The 10689-nt window shown below is 53.3% G+C and overlaps 1 long non-coding RNA gene across 1 annotated transcript in view; it reads left to right on the top strand.

Annotated features, from left to right (window-relative positions):
* The first annotated feature begins 804 nt into the window (after positions 1–804).
* The window catches only part of LOC122490179, a 55303-nt gene continuing 45418 nt past the window's right edge, over positions 805–10689 (top strand). Inside the window, exons 1-3 of the long non-coding RNA XR_006299110.1 lie at positions 805–1062; positions 1149–1674; positions 6210–6269. This is a non-coding gene — a long non-coding RNA (uncharacterized LOC122490179). The remainder of the gene's footprint in view (positions 1063–1148; positions 1675–6209; positions 6270–10689) is intronic.

Raw genomic sequence — 10689 nt, 5'->3', positions numbered from 1 at the left:
AGGGATTGCTAAGTTTTGGAAGCAGTACGCCTTTTTCTTGGATGTTTTTCTCAAACATCAACGACTCCGGAAGCAACACTCTGTTGCATTAGACTTTAACACTGTTTTGCCCAAAGAGGGAAGCAAACGTCAGATGAGCATTCAGGGTCTGGGAGCTGAATGCCCTTCACTCGAGGGCAGAAATGGAGTAAGACAGAAGCAAGGAGAGGGAAGGAGAAGGAGCTGGGGACGCAAATGTCCCCTGGAAAGGTGTTCCCCCGGTGACCCCTGTCTAGACGCTGGGGTCCCCGTCCGCAGTTCCGGGCCTGCGCAGTGGGCGGGGGCCTTGGGGGAGTCCTTCCCTGGGAGCCCCAGGACGCTCTCATCTGTGAAACTGGGTGGCTTAAGTCCACATTAGGTGGAAGTTAAACGGGAACATGTGCGCGACGCGCCACATTCTTCCTGGAACTTGGCGAACGACTGACACCACACTGTCTGACTTCGTCTTCCTGCCCCCAATCCCCGTTCCGACGCCCACGGATGCTGTTTACTCCCGCACTTGTCCTGTCCGCTCGGGGACCGCCGGGCCGCCGCGTGGCTGGAACCCGCTGGGGCGCCCTGTGCGGTCACGGCCGCGCCCCGGGTGTGTGTGTGTGTGTGGGGGGGTGTCCCAGCGCTCGGGAGGGGGCAGGGCGGGCGGCCCGGAGGAATCGCGGGGTGGGGGGAGGGGACGCGGCTCGGGCCGCCGGGTCCGCAGCGGTTCCCGGAGGCGAGGATTTTCTTCAATATTCGCGCAGAAGCTGCCCGTTGCATCCGGCTTCCTGCCTGGCGGCCTGGTGCCCGGCTCACGGGGCCTCCTGGGGCTTAGGGGGTGGCGGGCAAAGGAAGGGGTGCGTGTGTGTAAGGGTGTGCGTGTGCGTGTGCGCGCGCGCCGGTGTGTGGCGCGCCGGGAGGGAGAAGGGCAGAGCCTGCCGCAGGGCCCCCTCCGCGCCTCCCCTCTTCCCTGCGCCCGGTTGCTATGCAGTTTCTATGGCAGCGGCATCCTCAGCCCCAACTTGCACCCATCATTTAGAGCCAATTAAGGTAAAATAGTGGGGGCAGGGAAGGAGGGAGTGGCGGTGCAAGGGGGAGGGGCGAGGCCGGGAACCGATCTGAGGCTGCTGGTGCAGATCCGAGGTTGTCTGCTCCGGTCGTCGGCCCGGCCCGGCCCAGCCCAGCACACAGCGCGGACCCAGTCCAGCCCAGCTCAGCACAGCCCAGCCCAGCCCAGTCCAGAGCAGCCCAGCACCACCTGGAGCAGCCCAGAGAAGCCCAGCCCAGCCCAGAGCAGCACAGCACAGAGCAGCCCAGCACAGCCCAGCCCAGCCCAGAGCCCCACAGCCCAGAGCAGCCCAGCCCAGCCCAGCAGCGGAGCCCGGCCTGGGAGGGCATCCCGGCCTGGGAGGGCATCAGACTCACCGCTCAGCCGTACTGCCCACCCCCTGCCCACCCCCGGGACCCTCTCCCCACGGTGCCTGCCTCTGCCCGGGCGCCGACTGTCTGTCTGCCTGCCTCTCCGCGCTGTTCTGTGCCTCTGCTGCTCTTTTTCCTTACCGTCAGTACTTGATCGGAGGGAAAGGAAAGTTGTAAGAAATGCCGATCGCACAGTTGCTGGAGCTATGGAAGAAGATCGAGGTGGAGCCCATGGAAATCGAGGTGAGTCCCAGAGAGGGGTGAGTCCTGAAAAAGCCTCACTTAGGACTGAGTGCGTATTTAACAGAAGGGATGCTTATTCGCTGGGGACTACTGGGTGACAGAACCTTGGGTGTTGAGTGCGTGTAGAGCTGTGGATGTAGAGTCCTGCAAATGCGTGTGTGTGTATGCGTGCCCCCCCCCCCCACCCCACACGGGGCACTGAGTGTGGTGCAAATGTACGCGTGAGAGCTAACGTGGTGAAGAAAAAAAATCGTCGCCCTTAAACCAAACTTCGGGATGCTTCTTGAAGTCTTCACAGGCTTCCCGACTCATCTGCATCAGTTTGGTTTTCCTTCAACAAGTGGCTTTACGTTGTGAGAATTCCATTTGCTGCAGTCTAGGCTGAGCCAGAAAGCCAAACTGGTGACTTAAGAAACAGAAGGCAGGAAGATCTTGCAGTGTTAATAGCCCGTGCGTTCGAATAAAGAGGAAAGAGAGACTCATAAATCTGGAGAACGAACTGAGGGTTGCTGGAGGGGTTGTGGGAGGGGGGGATGGGCTAAACGGGGAGGGGCGTTGGGGAAATCTACTCCTGACATCTTTGGTTCACTATATGCTAGCTAATTTGGATATAAATTTTAAAAAATAAAAAATAAAGTTAAAAACAAAAAACCCAAAACAAATAAAGAGAAGAGATAATGAAAGGGTCCGTGGCCCCCTCCCCAGGGCTGGCTGGGAGGCAGCACCTCTGATACTGTTTGGCTACGGGCTTCCCTAGGGACATGGAACTCTCTGGAAGCCTGTTCCATGGAATTCGATTTGCTTAATTTGAATTATGGATGATCAAGGTGCATTTTTCTGTGAGGCTCAAGTTTCTCAAAGTTTTGAATTATTAGACGTACCTACTGAATAATGAGACGCACCTGTACTGCTCCTAGCTACTCAAATTGCTTTCACCCATGGCAGATTACTAACTTACTAAATGTTTACAAAATGCAAGCTTTAATTTTTGCCTTATCCCCCATCTCAGCGTCAGATCTATAAATTCTTCTCTGAAATGTTATTTGTTTTTATACTACACACTCTCTGTGGAGACATTCACGCAATTTTAAACCGAATGAGACATTCCGTTTTGGAAGAGAATTTATTTAACATTTTATATTTAATGCTTTTTGGGGGAGCCAAGCTAACGTAATGCTTGCGGTCTGTGGATGTTCCACAGACACGGTTGGGCACGGCGTAGATATTCAGCCTTTTTTTTCATGGAACAACATTGCCGTTGCTGCTGGTGACAAGTAGCTGAGCCTAGAGAGAGGACATCCCACAGCTCTTTGGGGTCATTGACTGTTCTGTTTGCACGTGATGGTGTTCTTGGCGTTGAAGACCGCGCCTTAGAAAGAGCCTCTCTCTCACTTACATTTGGGGGGCCGAGGAAGGGCAGGAGTGAGGAAGTGGAGGGGCTCGGCAGACTTCCTCCCCGGGCTCCGGACTGGGCATCCGGCCAGTGACCAGGGCTCCAGGGAGCAGCTGGTGTTATTTCTGAAATCGATTGAAATGGACCAGCAATGAATATACCTGTGTTATTTTCTTTTCAGCTTATTTATTTATTTGGAGGGAGACAGAGACAGCGTGGGTGGGGGACGGGTAGAGACAGAATCCCAAGCAGGCTCCGCACTGTGAGCCCAGAGCCTGATGTGGGGTTTGAACTCATGAACCGTGAGATCACCACCTGAGATGAAATTGAGAGTCGGGTGCTTAACCGACTGAGCCACCCAGGCGCCCCTATACTCATATTATTTAAAAAATACATCATAGGGACGCCTGGGTGGCTCAGTTGTTTGAGTGCCGACTTTGGCTCAGGTGGTGATCTCACCCTTCACGAGTTCCAGCCCCACACTGGGCTTGCTGCAGTCAGCACAGGGCCCGTTTCGGATCCTCTGTCCCCCTCTCTCTCTGCCCCTCCCCTGCTTGAGCTTTCTCTCCAAAAAACAAAAAAAAATAAAAAAAAAAAGGCCATAGACACCGCTGCCTTGCCACCCCTTTTAGAGGGTAATTTAAAAGTCTTTGAGTTGATGCATATGCAGCAGCAAATCACAAAAATTTGATAAAATTTTCTTCCTGCTTCCTAGTTAAATGTTTTAGGATGGTTTATACCGTACACAGTATGTTTGTTAAAATGGAGCATCCAGTCCTATTTCTCTGGAACCCAGAAAATCAGAGCTTTTTCTGGAAAGATTGAACCAGAAGAATTTGTCCTGAGGTCCTCTGGGTCCTGGGGAAACCTATGACCCACCCAACGTGTGAAAGCTATCCACTATGGGACCCCCCCCTACACACACATTAAATCTATCCACCATGGGACCCCCCACGTGAAATGTATCCACTGTGGGACCCCCCCCACGCACGTGAAATCTATCCACCATGGGACCCCCCCCCCGGCCACGTGAAATCTATCCACCATGGGACCCCCCACGTGAAATGTATCCACTGTGGGACCCCCCCCACGCACGTGAAATCTATCCACCATGGGACCCCCCCCCCCGCCACGTGAAATCTATCCACCATGGGACCCCCCCCCCTCCCCACACATGAAATCTATCCACCGTGGAATTCCCCACGTGAAATCTATCCATCATGGGACCCCCCCCACCCACACACACGTGAAATCTATCCACCATGGGACCCCCCCTCCCCCCACACATGAAATCTATCCACCATGGGACCCCCCCACGCACGTGAAATCTATCCACCATGGGACCTCCCCTCCCCCCACACATGAAATCTATCCACCGTGGGACCCCCCCACGCACGTGAAATCTATCCACCATGGGACCTCCCCTCCCCCCACACATGAAATCTATCCACTGTGGGACCCCCCCCCACATGAAATTCTATCCACTGTGGGACCCCCCCACGCACGTGAAATCTATCCACCATGGGACCCCCCCCTCCCCCCCATGAAATCTATCCACCGTGGGACCCCCCCCACACACACACTTGAAATCTATCCACCGTGGAAATCAGAAGCTGGTTTTATTTCCCAGTTTGTCCATGTTTTATGTTGTATGACATTGAAATAAGTCACATACCAAGAAAATGGGCAGAACAAATGGACAACGTGTGGCCTCTGAACGCCAAACTAAATATTACCGGATTCTTGCATGTAAAGCTCCGTGCCCTTCGTAGAAGATCGGCTGTGGGGATGGTGCTTGTGACTCTATGATTCGCTTTTACACAAATTTAACGTGACTGACGACCAGTCTTCCGGTGGAAGTGACTCCCGGATTCCAGCTTTATTCTGACTTGGGTGCCGCTCTCCCCTCGGCTTGGTGTTCTCATCTGTAGCCCGAGGGCCTGGCCCGGGTGGGGCTGGAGGCTGGCTGTGCCGGGACGCTGTGGGTTTCACACAAGCGTCTTGCCCCCACACACAGGCCAGGGGAAGTTCATCTGGCGGTCGGGGGAAAGTATTTGCAGTTTTGTGAGTTGTTTTCACGTGTTTCGGGCCGTGTGTTTTACCAGTTAATGAGGTGTATTGACAAGGAGACGCGTGCTAATTAAAAATTGGGCCCTCCATAAGTCCCTGGAGAATCTGGCCTTAAAAAGCAGCAGCGTGGTGGGAATCGCTTTCGCAGGCCTCCCAGTAGCTGCTTTCAGCAGGTTCAGGGTGGTCAAGGGCATGCCCTGGGGGGGGGGCGTGCAGGGCAGAAAACGGGAGATAGGATTGAGTGAAGGGGGCAGAAGCCTACCCCCAGGGTCTGGCTGACCCGTGCGTTCCTTTATTGGAGTTCTTTGGAAGCAGTAAGCGTGACCTTTCTTTCCCGGACGTCATCATGCATTAAAGGAAAAGCCCCTGTTTTTGAACAATGCAGATCAAATAGGACTCCCTGACAGGTCACGGTCCGGTCTGGCTCGTACAGTGACGTTATCTGATGGCCGCTAGGTAAGCCGCCGAGCCGGGTGTGCGGCGGGTCAGCCAGCTTGGGGGTGGGCAGCGTCTGATGCTCTGGACATGCTCCACACGTGTGGACACGCTCCACATCCCTGCTGACATGTTCCCAACCTGTGTAGGGAAACTGAGGCCCACGTTAAGCAAGGCTCAGGCCCAGAGCCTCCTGATGAGGCCTCATCCTGCAGAAACACTCTGCTTTATGTGTCTACGGGCCAGGAACTTCACTCTGTCTGGTTTAAGTCATTTTCTGAGCTTCGGCCGAGACTGATTTTATTCTATTCGAACAAGAGTGGTCCAAACCCCCTCCCTTTGTCACTCCTCTGTTTCCAACTTCTCTCTGTCAGTGTCTGAGCCCCATCTGAATCCACTGCCCCCACCTCGCTGGTCAGGGAGTTCCGTAAACCACCCGCTTCTCCTCTCGCCTGTGGCGTGAGTGCGGCTGACCCAGTAGCCTGGTTACTCAGATGGTTCCAATGGAGTCAGGTGGAGATGTCCTCTTGCACTAATACGGAAAGTCTAGTTTGCCCGTTGTCTCGAGGACCTGTGGGATGCTGTTTTCGAGAATGTTGTCACGCTAACTCTCTTCCGTGTATGTCTTTGTTATCAGACCCCCGAGGAGGATCTTAACCTGGACTCGGAGCCCATCGTACAAGATACCGTGGAAGAAGTAACTATACATGTTTTATTCCAGTCTGGTTATTTGGGGGGGGGGGAATGGTGGGGTGGGGTGGGGGGGCAATGGAAGTTTGAAATTAATAGCCCGTGAGCAGTTGTCGTGGTGAAATATGTGTCTGCACGCATCCACCTGCACAAACACGTTATGTGCACGGGTGTAGGCTGTGTGTGTATTCTAGTTGATTTCCCTCAATAGGGACACACAGAACATAGGGAATGAGAAGAAAAATCACAAGCCAAGGAAAAAGTCCCAGCCGTTGGGCATGGACTTTTCCAAGGGGGAGATGATGGATTTAAAGACGGGCATGTGGGTAACGCAGCCTCTGACAACGTTTGGGGCTGCGTTTGGGACAGCAGAGCGAGGACGTGGCCGCTGTCCCCGGAGCCAGGCCGGTGGTGGCTCCTGGTGTAGGTCAGCAGCCGAGGGGGGTTCGGAGGGGAGGCTGGGAGGAGAGGTGGGGGTTGGGCAGAGGGTGATGCCCTGCAGGGGGGGGGCGTGGAGTGGCAAAGAGCATTAGGTGTCACCGACTGTGTCAGTCTCGTTTCCACGCCGCGTGGGGCCACGTGCCTGACCCGGGCGGTGGGAAACCGGGTGCGACCCTAACGGAGCCCAGACCACAAGGGCGTCGTAAGGGACCTTGTGGTGCCAGAGCGCTGAACTGCAAAGGTGAACGGAAGCCGAGGGCAAGGAATTCTATGTAAGCAGCCGCGTGTCTGTCGCTGCGAAAGAAATGCCCTCGTGCCCTCCCAGGCAGCTGCAGCCGCGGAGAGTTGACGAGGCCATTAAGAAGCCTCAGCTTCCTGAGTGGCTCAGCGATGCTCCGCTTGGAACCATGGAAGCTGTCGAATTTGCAATTCTGCCGACTTCAAAATAGCTGGCAAGGTGCGATAGCTGGGAGGGGTGGCGCGAACGCTGCCGGCTGCACAAAATCGTTTGCTCCGATGCCGAACGCCGCGCGTCGCGTCTGTCTAAACGTGGGCGCGCCAACCCGCGTTTCAAGCCCAAGTGCCGCTTGGTGAGTGATCACGTGACACAATATGTTGGTTAAATGAAGACAAAGGGCACAAAGTTGCCTCGTCATTAGCTGGCGGCCTTTCAGTTCTGTGCTTTTTGTTCCCGCTCCGGCAGTGGGCAGCCCGGCTCTGCCCCTTCCTGGCTTTGCAGGAAGCTTCCAGCGTTCTGGAGCAGAACATTTGGCCTGGTGTGTGCATTCCCCTGCACTCCCTGGGACGGGAGGTGTAGCTCTGTTTCTGCTAATTCTGCAGGGGTCAAAGGCTCACTGGACTTCTAGCCAGTGACTTCCCGGAGAGGGTGGCCGGGGGAGCGGATAGCCGCCCCTCGACGGGTGCAAATAAGGAAGGAGTGCCCTCCTTGCATGTTAACGAGGCCGAAGGCCCAGGGTCGCAGAGAAACCAAGCCGCACCTGGACTGCCACTTTTATTTACGCCTTGCTGGGCATCTGTGGGAAGTTTGATTGCCAGGAACCTTCGAAGTGTTTCTTGCAGGCAGATTCGTGTAGTGTGCGAGCACTGAGCAGTTACGTTCTGGAGCTCTCTACGGCACTGAGCTACAGGTGTGCGGACCGTTCCTTTCGGTAGGCTGAACTGACCCTGTGATTGTGTGATGTGCAATGCAGTTAACAATCTTTTTTTTTTTTTTTAATTTTTTTTTCAATGTTTTTTTAAATTTATTTTTGGGACAGAGAGAGACAGAGCATGAACAGGGGAGGGGCAGAGAGAGAGGGAGACACAGAATCGGAAACAGGCTCCAGGCTCTGAGCCATCAGCCCAGAGCCCGACGCGGGGCTCGACCTCACGGACCGCGAGATCGTGACCTGGCTGAAGTCGGACGCTTAACCGACTGCGCCACCCAGGCGCCCCAACAGTCTTTTAAATCATTAGCGATACTTGTTTCCTAAGACCTCCTAGTCTCCAGTTGCCTTACCCTTAACATTTGGGATAGAAATGCACATGGTAACGTGATGCAGAAAAGCAGTAAAATCAATCAACCTCTTTCAAGTTATTTTTGCTGATGGAAAGTACGATACAGCAAGTTATTACCATTTCCTGATGGTAGAAAATCAATTTAACTTTGACTCTTAATATAAATGAAGGAAGACCGTTCCAAACACATTTTAGGAGTATTCTGAAGGACGTAATGTTGATACGTAGTACGTCGGTGCTGTTTGTGGGAGACAGAAATTTCGGGACAATGAGCTGTTTACCCAGGCTTCTGCCAGTGCTGGGAGCCACACGCAGGGTCGGCCACACAGCGGGCGGGTGCCGATGTCCAATGCTCAGTTACAAGCAAGGACTTCCTTTCTTGTCCGCGTTGGCCTTCCGAGTGAACTGCACAGCCTCTGTTAAGGGTTGATGGTGCAGACACGCGATGGGAATTAGAGTATAAAAGTCTCACGCCTTTGGCCAGTCTGACGCGTATGATGATGGAAGATCTTATTGAGGGAAAAAAAAAAAATCGAGTCAACAACAGTTCATTCAATCAATCGATCAATCAATCAAGAATACCTATTGACCTGTGGTTAAAACGTGGTGCTCAGGGGCGCCTGGGTGGCTGTTGGTTGAGTCTCTGACTGCTGATTTTGGCTCAGGCCATGATTGCACGGTTCATGAGATCAAGCCCCACCGTGGGCTCTCTGCTGACTGCTCAGAGCTTGCTTGGGTTCTCTTGCTCCCTCTCTCTGCCTCTCCCTCTCTCTCGCTCTCTTAAGATAAATAAACTTGAAACCAAAACGAATATGGAATGATGACCAGGCTAGTGCGTGTGCCCTGGAGGTGTGCCGGACCCTCCAACCTTGTGATCATGCTGGCTGATAACGGCTTCTTTACGTGGGAGTATTCTCCGTATAGATACATTGAAAGCAGAGAACACGCTTGGGATATCTCATGTACAAATATCTCCGTGTGTGATTCTCGCTCAGTTGTATTTCATCTCCTGCTCTGTCCAACCTGAAGGAAGGTCTAGAATAAAGATTGCAGGTGGGCTGGAAGTTGGTGCGGGAAGCTGGGTGTTGAAGCCTCACCGCAGGGAGAGAGGCTCCTTCCCCACGAAGTCGGTGTTGGTGCAGGAACTTTGTGTCAGAAGTGCAGAAGGGTGGCTGTTGGTCTCATTTCCCTCGGCACCTCCGAAGTGGGCACCCTTGAGAATCGGGGAAAAACAACAAACTCCAAAGGAAAAAAAAAAAAAAAGCCCTTGGCAGAGCCCGTTAGGAAACACTTCTTCAGCTGTATCTTTAAGGGATTATTGGAAGGGGCTGGGGACAGAGGCAACAGCTCACAGTCTTGGGAGGGCTCGCTGAGAGCAGAGATGACCCACGGATGTGTCCGAGGCACCTGTTGTGTGAGGTGCGTGCTCCTGTCCCCCGTCTCCTTTGTGAACATTACATGTAGCAAAGCCGGGCAAAAGGTGGGCATTCAGGACCTACCGAGTTTATAGGCGACATGCTTCACTTCGGTGCACGCTGTGGGGTTGATCCAAGGTGACTAAGTCTAGGTGTCTGGGAAGCCTGTGGGGCCGGCCTCACCACCCGGGAGCCCGTTCGTTAATCTCTGGTGGAAACTGTGTGGTGTGGGGAGGCGGGAAGGAGAGGGCGCCTTCCAGGATGCAGAAGCCAGGCCCCTGGGTACCGCCCAGCCCGCGACGCCCACAACCCTGCCTCATCATTCACCCTCCCGTCCCTGTATTTTATGTTCTATTTTATTTTATTTTATTTTATTTATTTTTTTATTTACATCCAAGTTAGTTAGCCTATAGTGCAGTGATGGTTTCAGGAGTAGAACCCAGTGCTCATCCCAACAGGTGCCCTCCTTAATGCCCCTCCCCCATCGAATCCCTCCCCCACCCACCTCCCCTCCAGCAACCCTCAGTTCGTTGTCTGTATCTAAGAGTCTCTTAGGTTTTGTTCCCCTCCCTGTTTTTATGTTATTTTTGCTTCCCTTCCCTTGTGTTCGTCTGTTCTGTGTCTTAAAGTCCTCATATGAGCGACGTCCTAAGATCTTTGCTTTCTCTAATTTTGCTTAGCATGATACCCTCCAGTTCCATCCCCGTAGTTGCAAATGGCAAGATTTTGTTCTTTCTCCTTGCCGAGTAATACTCCATTGTATACAGATAACCACATCTTCTTTCCATTCATCAGCCAATGGACATCTGGGCTCTTTCCATACTTTGGCTATTGTTGATAGTGCTGCTATAAACATTGGGGTGCATGTGGCCCTTCCCGTCCCTGTATTTTAGACACAGGTGTTTTTTTTAGGCAAGTTCCTAATTTTAGAGAACAACCTGTGAAAAATATTGGAAATTGGTGTATGTAGAGTAAAACCTTGGCTCGTGAGCAGAATTCATTCCAGGAACACGCTTGTCATCCAAAGCACTCGTATATCAAAGTGAATTTCAA

The sequence above is a fragment of the Prionailurus bengalensis genome, chromosome B2 (genome assembly GCF_016509475.1).
Source record: "Prionailurus bengalensis isolate Pbe53 chromosome B2, Fcat_Pben_1.1_paternal_pri, whole genome shotgun sequence".
Classification (NCBI taxonomy): Eukaryota; Metazoa; Chordata; class Mammalia; order Carnivora; family Felidae; genus Prionailurus; species Prionailurus bengalensis.
Note: the sequence above shows the minus strand (reverse complement) of the source record. Positions and strands in the feature narration are given on the sequence as shown.